Here is a 16,262-nt window from a genome sequence, read left to right as displayed (position 1 = left end):
TGTCCACTGTTTTAATAAACTTTACATATTTTAGCAAAAGATTCATTCAATAGCTTAGTCACAGCTATTGAATCAGAACTGATAGTGACTGAATGAGGCTGCCAATTGATTAATATAGTCTTCATATTTTAACTGCTAAGTTACTTATGGTTTTCTCATACAACAGCACAACTATGTGACACAACATTCAGAAAATGATCAGCACAATAACATCACCTCCAGGGCTGGAGTGATAGCACAGCGTGTAGGGCATTTCCCTCACACATGGCCGACCAGGGTTCGAGTTCCAGCACCCCATATGGTCCCCTGAGCACCGCCAGAAATAATTCCTGGATACAGAGCCAGGAGTAACCCCTGTGTATTGCCGGATATGATTCAATACGAAAAAAAATAACATCCCCTCCATATTTAACAAGTATTAACAAACACCTCATTGTGAGAGGCAGATCAGAGCTTCATTTATACTTCTCAGGTAGAGATTCTAAGTATATGATCCTTTTCAAGTTTTCTTTCAACACACTTTTTTCAACTCACTCCTGTACCCAATACTTATGATACATTAATATACCTTTCGTGCAAAATAAACTTCTTTATTATATATGCTTGGGCTGGAGTGATAGCACAGCAGTAGGGCGTTTGCCTTGTGCGCAGCCAGCCTGGCTGAGCTGTGTTTGATTCCTCTGCCCCTCTCGGAGAGCCCGGCAAACTACCGAGAGTATCTCGCCCGCATGGCAAATCCTGGCAAGCTACCTGTGATGTCTTCATATGCCAAACATAGTACCAGTAAGTCTCACGATGGAGACATTACTGGGCCCGCTCGAGCAAATCAATGAACAACGGGAGGACAGTGATGGTGATTATATATGCTGAAATAATGCACTTTAGGGGGCGTTATGAAATTAATTTCCCCCTCACTCCCCAGTCACATAGCACTAGCTTGAATAATCAGGAGCAGTATTGGGATGTCAGATTTCTAATTGTGGCTGCTTTGGTCCAGAGAGACAGTCCACTGAGTTCTCAACACTAATGCCTCTTTCTGAGTGCCATTTATTTCATTTCTTTTAGTTGTTTTAATGAAAAGAAGGGAGATAATAGAGAGAAAGGATTTTACTTAGTTCAATTCTTTATTCTATTTTATTTATATAGTGCAGACTGATAGTGGAGAAAATTTAGAGATATAACTAATTCTACCACATTAAAATTTTTTAAAATTGAGTCTCAGTGAGATACAAGTTACAAAGTTGTTTATGATTCAGTCATACAATGTTCCAATCCTATACCTTTATTGGAGTGCATTTTCCACTACCAATGTCCCTAGTTTCCCTCCCTACCCCCTCTCTGCATGCTCAGGGGTTATTCCTGGGTTTCTCCTAAGGAATTACTTCTGGAAGTGCTCCGGGTATCATATAGATGCTGGGAATTGAACCCAGGTGAGTTACATGCAAGACAAACGCCCTACCCAACGTAGTATCATTCCAGTCCCTCCACATTAATTAAAAAATTATTGTATCACTGTGAGATAGAGTTACAAAACTTTGACATTTGAGATTCAGCCATATAATTATGGAACACCCATCCCTCCACCAGTGCATATTTTCCACCACCAATGTTCCCAGTATCTCCCTCCAACACACACACAACCCTGTCCTCACCCTGCCTCTATGGCAGACAATTTCCCTAATACTCTCTCTCTCTCTCTAATTTTGGGTATTATGCTTTGCTAAAATTTTCCTACCACCATTCAAGCCTAACTGCCAGGGACAGACTCTCTATAATTTATTTTCTATTGCACACTTTGAATATCATGAGAATTCGCACGGCTTCAATTGTAAATGTAAATTTCTGGAATGGTTGGGTTCAGAAGACATCTCTGTATGACACTAATCCATTTTGGGATTCAGTTGGGAGTCTCTGGTCCAGGGCTGTTGGTGTGCTAAAATGGCACCTGGAGGCAAACTGTGGGTTTGATAGCCAGTCTGCTGGGCAGGTGGGAAACCCAGGGAGGGAGAGCCCAGGTCGTCTGCTGCCATGTGACCTGGAGATTTAGTCCTGGAACCCACACACCAGGGGTGGAGCTTGTTTGTGGAAGCTCTTGGTCACCAGGATTCCATCTGGAGTAGGTGGGGAGACTGCACCTGCTTCATCAGGGGTGCCCTGGTGAAATTGGCTCTCTATAATAATTGTATGGTGCTTGGAGAGATTTCCAGCTCTGCAGTGTCATCCAAGACTTGCTGCTGTGTCTCTGGGCCAGGGCTGTTGGTGTGCTAAGATGGCGCCCAGAAGCAAAGAGTCCTAGAATCTGCATACCTGGGCCCTGCTTCTGGAAGCTCTTGGTAACCAGGATTCCATCTGAAGTAGGCGTGAGACTGCACCTGCTCCATCTGGGATGCCACAGTGAAATTGGCTCTGTATGGGGCGTTAGAGAGATCTCCGCTGCTTTGGTGTCTTCTGGGACTTGCTCCTGTGTCTCTGGGCCAGGGCTCTTGGTGTGCCAGATCCACATTACAAAATTTTCAGCAGATTATATTTTATTGAGCACCATCCTGAGACTGGAGTCAGGCTGAGGTAAGACGACAATTTTGGATTGTGGAAGCAAGTGGCTGCCAGGGACTCTGCTTGGGCAGGCACAGGGCAACCTGCCCCACTCTAATTTGCCCTGGTCTATTCAGTCATGCATGAGTCCGAGCTTAACTGCAGGTTTTGATCTATTTCGAGATTTATTTATGGATCTCCGAAAGAAGGTCAGTAGTTGTTTCTTGGAGGTGACTGCCAGTGTTTCCGTGTGTATTGGGAAGTGGGGGGAGGTAGCCCATCCCAACTCTGAGAAAGCCTGGAGATTTTCAGTCACAAAACCTGCATACAAGAATTTTCAGCAGATTATATCTTGGTGAGGTCCATTTTGAGTCGGTGGAGTCAGGCTGAGGTTATAGTGGCAATTTTGGACTGGGTAAGCAAGTGGCTGCTGGGAGCTCTGCTTGGGCAGGCCACCAGATCAACCCACTCCCCTATAATTTACCCCAGTCTGTTCAGCCATAGGGGGTTTGAGCTTATCTGCAGCTTTTGATCTCATTCGAGATTTACCTTTGGGTCTCTGAAATAAGGCCAATAAATAAGCTTGTATAGCTGAGTCAGAGGTGATTTGTGGGTGTGGCTCCCAATACCTAGCTTTTGGTGTTTAATTTATTGGTAAACTTGGTCCTAAGTTGTTGGGGTCTGGTCAAAGGCACAAGGACAATTTTGGGGTAACAGGAAGCCTGAAGGCAGCAGCAGGCTGCTGATGCACTCACCCTGCTGTCACAAGTTAACCTGTTGGTGGCACCATACCTCAGAGGAATGATATCTTAAATTGGTGCTATTTCAAGGGGGTTGCCTCCCTGTCCTTCCGTTATTCTGATAATTCTTATGTTGTTTATCTTGAGTTCATCCCCTAGGTCTCTGACTTGCCCTAATGCTATTTTGAGGTCTTTTCTCATTTTTTGCTGTTACCTTTATGCTTCCTGCAGCTCATCTTCAAGCTCACTGATTCTGTCTTCAGCTGTAGTCATTCTACTGTTGAGGGCACCCATTGAATTTTTTATTTCATCTACTGAATCCTTGGGCTGGAGTGATAGTACAGTGGGTAGGGGGTTTGCCTTGCATGTGCCCAACCTGGCTGACCCGGGTTCAATTCCTTCACCCCTCTCGGAGAGCCCGTAAAGCTACCGAGAGTATCTTGCCTGCACGGCAAAACCTGGCAAGCTACCCATGACGTATTAGATGTACCAAACACAGTAACAACAAGTTTCACAATGGAGACGTTACTGGGCCCACTTGAGCTAATAGATGAACAATGGGAGGACAGTGCTACAGGGCAGAGCTACTGAATTCTTTATTAGTGACACTTCTCTTTGTGGCTTTCTTATTTCTGCTCTCATTTATTCCTGTATTTTCTTGACTGTCCATTCCACTGTTCTTTCATGTCCTCCTTTAATTTACTGGATACCTGATATACCATTTCTCTGAGTTCATTGGACATCTCTAATATTTTATCTCTGAATTCTTTATCGGAGAGATTGTATTTGTGGTTCATTCCTGTTGAGGCTTCTGGACTCTTCTTCATCCTCTCCTCGTGGTGGGGATTTGCATTGGTTGTTCATGTTGTTGTGGTAGTAAGGATGTGGGACTCTCCAGTTCACTATCAGTATGCCCCTTTCAATGCAAGAAAGGATCTGGATGAGCTCAGTCAATGGTGGTCACCTTTCCCCCCTTATAGAATACAAATTTCCTCTTTGATGCTCCTCTGTGACTTATGTGAGGCCTCTAGTGAAGCTTCGGAGGATGTGCTCTTTTATGTTAGGCTTGCACAGCTTAATGCGTTCACCGTTATTTTGGTGAGATTAGAATAGGCTAGTGGACTCTTGGCCTAATGTGTTTGGGATAGACAGGATGTTCTCCACAGAATTAGATAATGGAAATTGAGATGTGAGTCCAGAGTTCTGGGAAAGGGGAAAATAACTATGAATGCCCTGAGGACACGTCTCCTGCATCGCTGTACTTAGTGGAGGGAGTTGGCAGGGCTGGAAGCGGGCTACAGGTCCCGCGGATGCTGGAAGGAGTTGCTGTCCAGGTTCTTAGTTGGGATGCATGCTTGGGGAGTGGGTTACCGGCCAGGGAGTTCTGCACACCTGGGGGAGGGATTTGGGGCAGTGCTGGAAGCGGGCTACAGGTCCTGTGGGATGCTCCCCGTTATTCTTGATATCAATTTTAATTACCATTATCCTGTGTTTATCCTCCTTCTGGCTTACTTCATTTAGCAGGATATATTACAGTTACATCCATGTTGGAACAAATTGCATGATTTCATTATTCCTTACAGTTGCGTAGTATTCCATTGTGTGTATATAACTCATCTTTTAAAAATTTTCTTTTTATTTTATAAAGTATTTCACAATATTTGATTTCGCTTAATATTTAAATCCCATCCCACCACTATTACACCTTCCCACAACCGTATTTCAGGTGTTTCCATCCCAAACCCCATCCAAAGCAGAGCTGAAATAATATATTTTGCATTGTTTGTTATGAAAAATCGCTCAAAATGCTCCAAAAATGTATACTTAGAGGAAAGAGTATGAGTATATTGTTGTATTTCACCCAGGGACCATTAAACCCTTCTATAAGAGATCACTACCTCCACTACCCAGCTGCCGCCACACTTCAGGACGCTTTCCGGACCCACGTGGCAGCTCCGGCCGAGACTCATGCACGACTGAAGACCCACAGAACAAGATAAGCGGAACTCTCTGAGACCTTGGACTCCAGGCTCAACGGACCAGGGACAGAGATTCTCTGCTTGCTCCCACCAACCACAGCTGCCGCCATACTCCAGGACGCTTTCCGGACCTGCGTGGCATCTCCGGCCGAGACTCACACACGACTGAAGACCCACAGAACAAGATAAGCAGAACTCTCTGAGACCTTGGACTCCAGGCTCAACAGACCCAGGGACAGAGATTCTCTGCTTGTTCCCACCAACCACAGGTGACAAAAGGATTCTAATCAGGAGCCCCACCCTACCCTGCCCTGTCTCCTTCCATCAAACACCCAGGGATTGGATTGCGCACAGAAGACCCACCCTACCCCTACCGGGACCAGATAAATACCCCACTGGCAGACCTCCACTACCGACACTACCTCCACTACCCAGCTGCCGCCACACTCCAGGACACTTTCTGGACCCGCGCGGCCACTTTGCGGCTGCACGACACATCATAAGACACTAAATACCCATCTTTCGGAATTGTCGTACCATATTTGATAGGGCTCAAATATGGTAACACCTATGAGGGCGATTAGAGGTCGCCCCAAAAGCCTCTATCCCTCTCGGAAAGACTGGCAAGACACCGAGAGTATTCCGCCTGCATGGAAGAGCCTGGCAAGCTATCCATTGTGTATTCGATATGCCAAAACCAGTAACTACAACTGGTCTCATTCACCTGACTCTGAAGGCTTCACGACATGGCAGCACTGAGAAGGATGAGAAAGGAGAGGCCAATAAAATCTCAAGGCCAAACTAGGCTGCCACAATGAAGGAAGACAAAAATGATCGTCTGTACTTTCAATGCACATATGCTAGCATCAGATGCATCCATCAAAGACCTGATGGTACAAGCGCAAATGATCAAGTACGACATCTTTGCTCTGACCGAGACAAGAAGGCACGAATCTCACCATGCCGTTTTCAACACTGGAGAAGAATTGTTCCTTGGAACATGCGATAAAAGAGGTTTCGGAGGCATCGGGGTCCTTGTCAACACAAACTTGGCCATGAGCATTGATTCATTCGAATGCCTACCAACCCAAATTGGACGTTTACATCTGAATAGATGTGGCTCACTGCCGGCAGTTTCTATCTTCGTTGTCTACGCACCAACATCTCATTATGATGGAAGAGAAATCGAGAAGTTATATGTGGAGCTGGAGAAGTTCTATAAAGAAGACCACACCTTCTACAAGATCATTGTGGGTGATTTTAATGCCAAGATAGGACCAAGAAGATCAGCTGAAGACTTCATATCGGGAACCATGGCCTAGAATGGAACGAACAGGGTGAGAGACTGTCTGAGTTCATCATGTCGAACAAGACCATCCATGGTATCTCACAGTTCCAGAAGGCAGAATCTAAACGTTGGACATGGGAGTCTCCCGGTGGACGATTCCAAAACGAAATAGACCACATCATATTCAATCAACGGTTTTGCCTGACCGATGTCCCTGTTGTCCCAAAATTCCGAATGGGTTTGGACCACCATCTCCTTTGTGCAAAATTCTATTTCACAGAGCGGGGAGAAAGGGCTGCAAAGTTTAAAAAGAGAACTCCCAGAATGACCACCAACTAGGAGCTCTTTGGCACTATTGCAGCAACATGGGAAGATGCCATTGTTGACAACATGGACGAGGAATACGATCGACTGGTTCAGCACCTCCATGAATGTGCGAGGAACGCCAAGAGAGAGATAGCCACAAAAAAACGCCTGTCTTCAAAAACTCTTGAGCTTATTCGCCAGCGTGGTTTGGTGCATGCCTCAGGCAACTGCAAGCTAACGTCAGAGCTCGCAAAGCAGTGCAGAGATGCGATCAAGGAAGACCTCAAAGAGAGAAGAGCAGAAGTGCTGGTAGATGTGCAAGAAGCCGGGAAAAGTATTCATAACACCCGCCTGTCCTTCACCAACTACAAGACCAAAATGACTGCCCTCCCACATCCTGATGGATCCATCACATCCTCCAGAATGGCAATGGAGAAGATTATCCATGACTTCTACTCAAATCTCTTCGATAGCCATGTTCACTTGCCGACATACCAAATTCCACAGGATGGATATGTCGTTCCCAACGTTCTCCCTTTTGAAATCCCACACGCCATTTCATCAGTAAAGAAACAAACAGCATCTGGCCCAGACAAGATCAGACCTGAATACCTGAAGAATCTGCCATCAGTACTCATCAATACACTGGCTCGGCTCTTGACACACTACCTGTCTGAATGCAAGGTTCTGTCCCAATGGAAAACCAGCAGGACCGTACTACTGTTCAAGAAGGGAGGCATCCATGACATTGGCAACTATCCCCCGATCTGCCTATTGTCTGTCATCTACAAGTTGTTCACTCAAGTCATCCTAAATAGGATTGGCAGAACTCTAGATGAAGGACAACCATGCGAGCAAGCCGGGTTCCGTAAAGCATTCAGCACCATTGACCATATCCACACGATAACCAAGCTCACTGAGGTTTCTCGGGAGTTCAAGATGCCGCTCTGTTTAACGTTCATTGATTTAAAGAAGGCCTTTGATTCTGTTGAGATGGAAGCGATCATTGAAGCCCTAGCCAATCAGGGCTTTCAAGCCCAATACATTAAGATCCTCCGTGAGTTGTATTGTGTATTCACTATCAGGATCTCACCATTCTACAAAGAAGTAATCATTGATGTCAAGAGAGGGGTTTGACAGGGTGATACCATTTCACCGAAACTCTTCAGTGCCACCTTGAGAACATCATGCGACGACTGGAATGGGAAGGAATGGGAGTGAAGATAGATGGTCGGCAACTACACCACCTCCGCTTTGCTGATGACATTGTTTTAATAACACCAAACATCAGTCAAGTGGCACAAATGCTGGCCGACTTTGACCATGAGTGTGGAAAGGTAGGACTAGAGCTGAATCTTATTAAGACAATGTTTATGAGAAACAGCCTCGTTCCTGATGCCCCATTCGCTCTCAATGGAACGACCATCTCCGAATGCAACAGCTATGTGTACCTAGGTCGAGAAGTCAACATGACAAATGACCTGGCACCCGAGCTGCGCAGGAGGAAGAGAACGGCTTGGAACACCTTCAAGAACGTCGAAGAAATAGTTAAGAGGACGAAGAACCTCCGGCTCCGGGCACATCTCTTTGATTCCACTGTTCTTCCTGCATTAACATATGCCTCAGAGACCTGGGCCCTTCGAAAACAGGATGAGAACGCTATTCAGATTTCCCAAAGAAGAATTGAAAGAGCTATGCTTGGAACATCACGTTTCACTCAAATGAGAGAAAGAATCTGGAGTTCTGACATCTGTCGATGATCAAGAATCAGGGACGCTGTCTCGTTTGCCAAGGTTTCAAAAATCAGATGGGCTGGTCACGTAATGAGATTTAAAGACGACCGCTGGACTAGAGCTGTTACCGACTGGATTCCACGGGATGTCAAAAGACCGCGTGGCCGCCCACCTACCAGATGGTCAGACTTCTTCATCAAGATCATGAATGATCAGTTTGAGGCTCTTCATGTTCCCAGAATGAACAGATGCCATTTAGGCTACACTAGCACGCGACAGGGACAAATGGAGACGTTACTGGCACCCGCTCGAGCAAATCAACGACTAACGGGAAGTTAAGTGATTAAGTGATTAAGTGATAAGAGATCACTTAAATGTTATTAAAATTTGAGCCTTGTGTGCTTTTTATATGTGTATCTGTAAAAAAATGTCTATATTCCCTCTAAGTTTGGTTGCCTCCTACTTTGAACACAATCAGATTTGGTGCTTTAATCTTGGAGTACAGGTGGGAATGTGGTTTCAAGTATCACACAGCCATGACTGTGGCCGCGTGATCCAGTAATAGATTCACTAATGGGTTAGGTTCGGCTTGAGCGTATGGAGAACAGCCATGAGCATTGTGGCAGCTGGGTTCTGGAGGTTATCAGCTGCCAGGGCTGGGTCCCTTGGGGAAGGGATGGGTCTCACCCTCTCCCCTTCAGGGCGCCCTGAGTGAAACAGCCTGGCATGGCGTCCGGTGACATGGTTGAGTGTCATGTTATGCTCCCTTCTGAGAGAGAAGGACATGTGATCTGATGGTGGCCGATGACGAGATTATCTAGTGCCATCCAGAGGTGGCTTATGGGTATGACTGCTGAGTTGGTGGAGACATGGAGGTATGAGTGGATAATCTCTGTTCCCCATTCCGTTGAACCCAGAGTTCTCAGTCACAAAGTCTCGCATATGTGTTTTTTTTTTTTTTTTGAGATTCACTCATGGTTGAGGCTCAGCCCAAAATGTGCCGTAAGCATAGTGAAGGCTGGGTTCTGGAGTTTGTCGGCTGCCTAGGCTGGGTCCCTTGGGGTGGGGAGGGGTCTTATCCCCCCTCCAGGGGACCCCATGACATCTTCATGATCTGCTTTTGGACATCTGTTTTGGACATCTATGGACATCTGTTTTGGACATCTATGTTGATTCCAAATCTCAGCTATTGTACTGAGTGATGCAATAAATAGTGGTATGCATGCATACTTTTCAATAAATGTTTTTCTGTCCTGGGGATAGATCCCAGAATGGAATTGCTGGGTCAAAAGGAAACTCACTTCTCAGTTTACTGAGAATCTCCATACTGTTTTCTTAGTGGTTGGACCAGACAACATTCCCATCAGTAGTGGATGAGAGTTCTTTTATCACCACATCTCTGCCACACAGATTGCTGCCATTATTTTTGATATATGTCATTTCTACTGGTATAAGATTACATTTCATTGTTGTCTTGATTTGGATTTCCTAATAATAAGTAATGAACATCTTTTCATGTGCCTGATGGCTACCCATTTGTCTTCCTCAGAGAACTATAGTCATTTACTCTCTCCATTTTTAAATGTTTTTAAATCTTTAAAAATTGATCTTTGTGAGTACTTTATAGATACTCGGTATCAACTCTTTAATATGTTGAATGCACTATCTCCCACTGAGGTTTCTTTTATATTTAACACATTTCTTTGCCATGCATAAAAGTTTTTGTTTGATGGATGTAGTTCTGTTTGTTTCATGTAGATTCTGAAGTCTTTGCCAATGACATAGTATGAAGAATTATTTGAGGTCTAAGCTCTAGAGCATTCTGCCTATATTTTACTTAATGTGATTTATATATTTAGGTTTGATCTCAAGGTCTTTGATTCACTTTGAGTTGACTTTTATGTAAGTTATGAGCTATGGATGCAACTTTGATTTTTTTAAATTTTTAAAATTTATTTTAATTTTTATTAAAAGGAAAAGCTGTATAAACTTTGTTTACCCAAGGTTTAGGTGAAAATGTTGACTAGAGTTAAAACTTCTTGGTCTATTTTTCCCTCAATCAATCCCTGTCTCTAGTTACCTTCTTTATATTGAATGCAATTTCGTCTTATGTAAGTATGGCTGTCCCAGACAGTGATTCATTAAAAAAAGAAAGAAAAGATGACACATAAATGGAGAATTTTACCCTGCACTTGGATTGGGAGAATTAACATTGTCAAAATGCCAATATGCCCCAAAGCTTTGTAAGACTTTTTTCAAAGAAATAGATCAAATGCTTTTAAAATTCATATGGAATAATAAACCCCCATGAATAGCTAAAACAATCCTAGACCAAGAAGATAAGAAGCATCACCTTCCTTGGCTTCAAAGTGTATTACAAAGCAGTAGGAATTCAAATAGCATAGTATTGGATTATAGACAGATCCATAGACCAATGGAAGAGAGTTGAATATCTTGACACTGACCTTCAAATATATGGTTATTTAATCTTTGGTAAAGGAGCAAGGCTATCCTCTTTAATAAGTGGTGCTGGGAAGACTGGCCAGCTACATGTAAAAAATGAACTCAGATCTCTATATAATGCCATCCACAAAAATCAGATAAAAATGAATTAAATATCTTTACATCAGACCTGTATCCATAAGGTTCATAAAAGAAAACATAGGCAAAACCTTCCATGACATTGAAGCTAATACCAACTTCAAAGATTAAACAACACTTACCAAGCAGTAGAATCAAAGATAAACAAATAGAACTACATTAAGCTCAGAAGCCTTTAGTCTTAAAAAATGGTGACCAAGATACAAAGACAACCCATGGAATGAGAAAAGTTACTTACACAAAACCCACTGATAAGAGGTTAATATCAAAGATATATGAGACACTAGTAGTAATACTTTACAAGAAAAAGATATCCAATTCCATCAAAACATGGGAAATAGAAATGAAATGAAATTTTGAGAAATTTTCTCAAAGAAGAAATTCAAATGACCAAAAGGCACGTGAAAATATGCTCTTTATAAATAATTATAAGGAAGTTGAAAATTAAAGCAAAAATAAGTTATCATCTCATACCATAGAGACTGGCAAACATCATGAGGTATAAGAACAACCAGTGCTGGTGCAGATGTGAGAGAGAGGAACTCTTACTGTCGGTGGGAATGCCACCTGGTCTAGTCTTTTTGGAAAACAATATGAAATTACCCAGATAAACTAGAAATTGCATTTACACTTGACCAAGAGATAATATTTCTAGGAATATACCCTAGGTATCCAAAAACACACAACAGAAACACCATAGACACTTCTATGGTCATTGCAATACTATTCAAAATAGTCGGAATCTGAAAACAACCCAAGTGCCCCAAAACAGACTACTGGATAAAGAAACAATGGTACATCTGCAAAATGGAATACTGTGCATTGGTTAGGAAAATGAAGTCATGAAATTTGATTAGAAACTGATGGACATGGAGAGTATCCTGCTGCAAAATGAGTCAGAAAGTGAGGGACAGACAGAACGGCCACCTTCATTTGTGGAATATAAAAAATGAGTATGAGACTAATATCTAATGCCACGGTAAACAGATCCCAGGAGGACTGGTCAATAGTTGGAAGCTTGTCACAAGAGTGGTGGAGGGGGTGGTGGGATAAAGGGCTGTTATTATAAAGAAGGGACTAGTATGACAATAATCGTTGGAAATGATCACTCTGAACAGAATCGAATGTTGAAAGTAGGTAAATGGATATAAATGATGGTCTTTCAATATCTTCATTCCAAAACATCACAAAGGAAAGAGAAAGAGAGAAATACAGAGAGAAGAGAGAAGAGAGAAGAAAAGCATCTGCCATTGAGGCATACAGGGATGGGGGTGGGAGGGAAACTAAGAACCTTGGTGGTAGGAAATGCACTCTAGTGAAGGTATGGGGTTGGAAAACTTTATGAGAGAATCATAAACAACTTTGTAATGGTGTATCTCATTGCGATTCAATTTTTAAAAATTTTAATGTGGTAGAATTAGTCATGTCCCTAAATTTTCTCCACTGTCAGTCTGTGCTGTATAAATAAAATAGAACAAAGGATTGAACTAAGTGAAATCCTTTGTCTCTATTATCTCCCTTTTTTCATGAAAACTAAAAGAAATGAAATAAATGACATTAGGAAAAGGCATCAGTGTTGAGAACTCAGTGGATCTTCTCTCTGGACCAAACCAGCCGCAATTCAGAAACTGACAACTCAATATTGCTCCTTATTATTTAAGCTAGTGCTATGTGATTGGAGAGTTGAGGGGGAACTTAATTTTATAACTTCCCCTAAAGTGCATTATTTGAGAAGATATAATAAAGAAGTTTCTTTTACACTGAAGGGCATATTAATGTGTAATAATAACTAGAGACTGGGGTGAGTTGAAGAAGTGTGTGTACAAAAACTTGAGAATGATCATGTACTTAGACCCTCTCTCTGAGAAGTCTGAATGCCTCTATAAATAAGGTATGTATTAATACTTGTTAAATATGGATGGAATATTATTGACTGACGATTTACTGAATGTTTGTGTCACACAGTTGTGCTGTTGTGTGAGGACAGCGTAAGTAACTTAGCAGTTAACAAATGAAGACTATATTAATCAATTGGCAGTTCCATTAAATCACTATCAATTCTAATTCAATAGCAGTGACTAAGCTATTGAATGAATCTTTTGCTAAAATATGGAAAGTTTAATATAACGTGGACATATATTGTGCACCTGTGTTTCTTAGGCTGTATGACCTAATAAAACAGTAACAAACATACTGTCACTGTCCTCCTGTTGTTCATCGATTTGCTCTAGCGGGCCCCGTAACGTCTCCATTTTGAGACTTGTTGTTACTGTGCTTGGCTAATGACAGAAATAATTATCTAAAGTATACTTCTCTCAGCCTTCTGAAACAAGGCTGAAGGAAGTTATTTTACCTTTTTAGGGACAAGTAGGAGTGTTTGATAGAGTTCCACAACCAGCCCTGTCAGACATGTGCATTGGCTTCATTGGTGTTTGGAAAACATCTCAGCCATTTCTGTGTCCAGTATAAAATTAACAGGCAGTTATGTTCCAGGGACCCTTGATACATGGAAAACTGTCAGGTGGCCTGAGTAGCTCTGAACATCCACCTCCCCAAGGTTTAATTGGGCTGTGGCAATTACCTTCCTTTCTTTAACCAGGAGCTTAGGGAATTTGACTAGGTCCTCTATGAGGTTTATAAAATGGTATCTTTATTGACTTGTAGGTCAAGGACGGACACAGAAAGCTCAGGAGATTATGGGCTCACAGTGGTATTCATCTCACTGTTTTGTTCCTCCTAACTACTGCAGAAGCTGAAGACATGCAACTGGATTAGAAGGTTCTTGACCTACCAAGGGTGAATATATCAGAGTAAGTTATAATTGTGGGACAGAAATTTCTGTCTCTGTGTGAATAAAAGTATGCATTTGCATCCCATGTGCATATGCTGTGTGATGATTTCTTGTTTGTGTGATATGATAAGATGTATGTTTTTCTCAACAGGTGTCTGAATTTATGTGATATCTTTGACGATGCAGTAAGAAAAAACACACATAGAAGGACTTAAAAGATAAGAGGTAAGATATTTGTCCTAAAAATAACTGGTTCAAACCTCAGCATTGCTGAATGGTTCCCAGGCACCACCAGGAGGGATCCCTGATCACAGAGCCAGTAATAAGTGCTTAATAACATTGAGTGTGGCTCAAAAACAGGATTTTCTTTGTTTCATTGAACCATCATGAGATAGATAACCGATGTTCCCATTTCCATTGTGCCACCCACACTCCCAGTATGCATCTACAGCAGACACATTTCTTCTTTCTTTCTTTCTTTCTTTCTTTCTTTCTTTCTTTCTTTCTTTCTTTCTTTCTTTCTTTCTTTCTTTCTTTCTCTCTCTCTCTTTCTCTCATTCTCACTCTTTCCTTTTGGGCATTATAATTTGCAATACAGGTACTGAATGATTAGCACGTATATCCCTTTTCCTCCTTTCAGCAATCAGTTCTTTTTACGTCATAATTTCCAACTCTCATTGTCCTAGCGGTCAAATCTCCATTCTAACTTCCCTCTCCCTCTGACTTCTGGCAAGTTTCCAACCATGGAGCAGTCTTCCTGAACCTTGTTTCTACTGGAAATGAGTCAGAAGGAAGGGATAGACACAAAGTGATTGCAGTCATTTTGTGATATAAAAAACATAGTAAAACACTACACAGACCATGCTGATGACCTATGTCATAAGTTAACAACTGTGTACCCAACTGTGAAACCTCAGACTCAGGGTATAGCGAAAGATGCTTGGGATATTCCGCGAGAATCTTTGCGACTAGAGGTTAAACTAGGACAAGGATGTTTCGGTGAAGTATGGATGGGAACATGGAATGGAACCACAAAAGTAGCAATCAAAACACTAAAGCCAGGTACAATGATGCCAGAAAATTTTCTTCAAGAGGCTCAGATGATGAAAAAGTTGAAGACATGATAAACTTGTTCCATTGTATGCTGTTGTTTCTGAAGAGTCAATTTATATAGTCACTGAATTTATGTCAAAAGGGAGTTTGTTAGATTTCCTGAAGGAAGGCGTGATGGAAAATATTTGAAGCTCCCACAGTTGGTTTTTACGGCTGCTCAGGTTGCTGATGGATGGTATGGCATATATTGAAAGATTTAATTATATTCATCGAGATCTTCGAGCTGCTAATATTCTTGTGGGAGAAAATCTTGTGTGCAAAATAGCAGATTTTGGTTTGGCAAGGTTAATTGAAGACAATGAATATACAGCAAGACAAGGTGCAAAATTTCCAATTAAAAGGACAGCTCCTGAGGCTGAGTGGTTGATTTACAATCAAGTCTGATGTATTGTCATTTGGAATTCTACAGAGAGAACTGGTAACCAAGGGCAGAGTGCCATATCCGGGTATGGTCAACCGTGAAGTGCTGGAACAGGTAGAACAAGGATATAGGATGCCTTGCCATCAAGGTTGTCCAGCATCCCTACACGAATTGATGAATCTTTGCTGGAAGAAGGACCCTGATGACAGACCAACATTTGAATATATCCAGTTCCTTCTTGGAAGACTACTTCACAGCACAGAGTCACAGTACCAGCCAGGAAAAAATTTATAGACCAACTAGACTATTTTCTATGCACAGATCTGCCAATCTGTAAAATCCTTGTGTAGACTTCTTCATTTACATCCAGGAATCAAAAGAAGAAAATCTTCATTCTGCATGTTTTTCATGGTAAACCGGAATTCCAGATTTGTTGCACAAAAACTCTCCCCCACTCCCAATAGTTAAACTAAAGAACCGTAATTTATTTTATTTTTTCAGGGTCCAAAGAAAGTATAGCTAGTGGAAGTGAAAGCAAAACAATGAAGAAAGACAAGGCAACTATTTATAAATCACTTTTACCCCGCAAATCCAGACTTGTTATGAATAAAATATTATTATAAATAAAACCTGAGATATAAAATGTAATATAATAAGAATATATATAAAATTAAGGAACTTCATGGGACCAAACAATTCCATTCCAGTTTTTAAAACTTTTTACATTCATTCTCAAGTTTTTTGTAAGTTGAAATATGCAATCTTAATAAATACCTTCTTTTGCATAAAAAACATAGTATGGGACTAATACTCCAAAC

The 16,262-nt window shown here is 41.9% G+C and overlaps 1 pseudogene; it reads left to right on the top strand.

The window, feature by feature from the left end:
* The first annotated feature begins 9,382 nt into the window (after nt 1–9,382).
* On the top strand, nt 9,383–15,738 carry LOC130045736 (tyrosine-protein kinase Yes-like; annotated as a pseudogene).
* The last annotated feature ends 524 nt before the right edge of the window (nt 15,739–16,262 follow it).

Source organism: Sorex fumeus, unplaced genomic scaffold (genome assembly GCF_029834395.1).
Source record: "Sorex fumeus unplaced genomic scaffold, SorFum_2.1 ptg000129l, whole genome shotgun sequence".
In the NCBI taxonomy this organism is placed as follows: Eukaryota; Metazoa; Chordata; class Mammalia; order Eulipotyphla; family Soricidae; genus Sorex; species Sorex fumeus.
The sequence above is the reverse complement of the archived record's forward strand: the minus strand, read 5'-3'. Positions and strand labels throughout refer to the sequence as shown.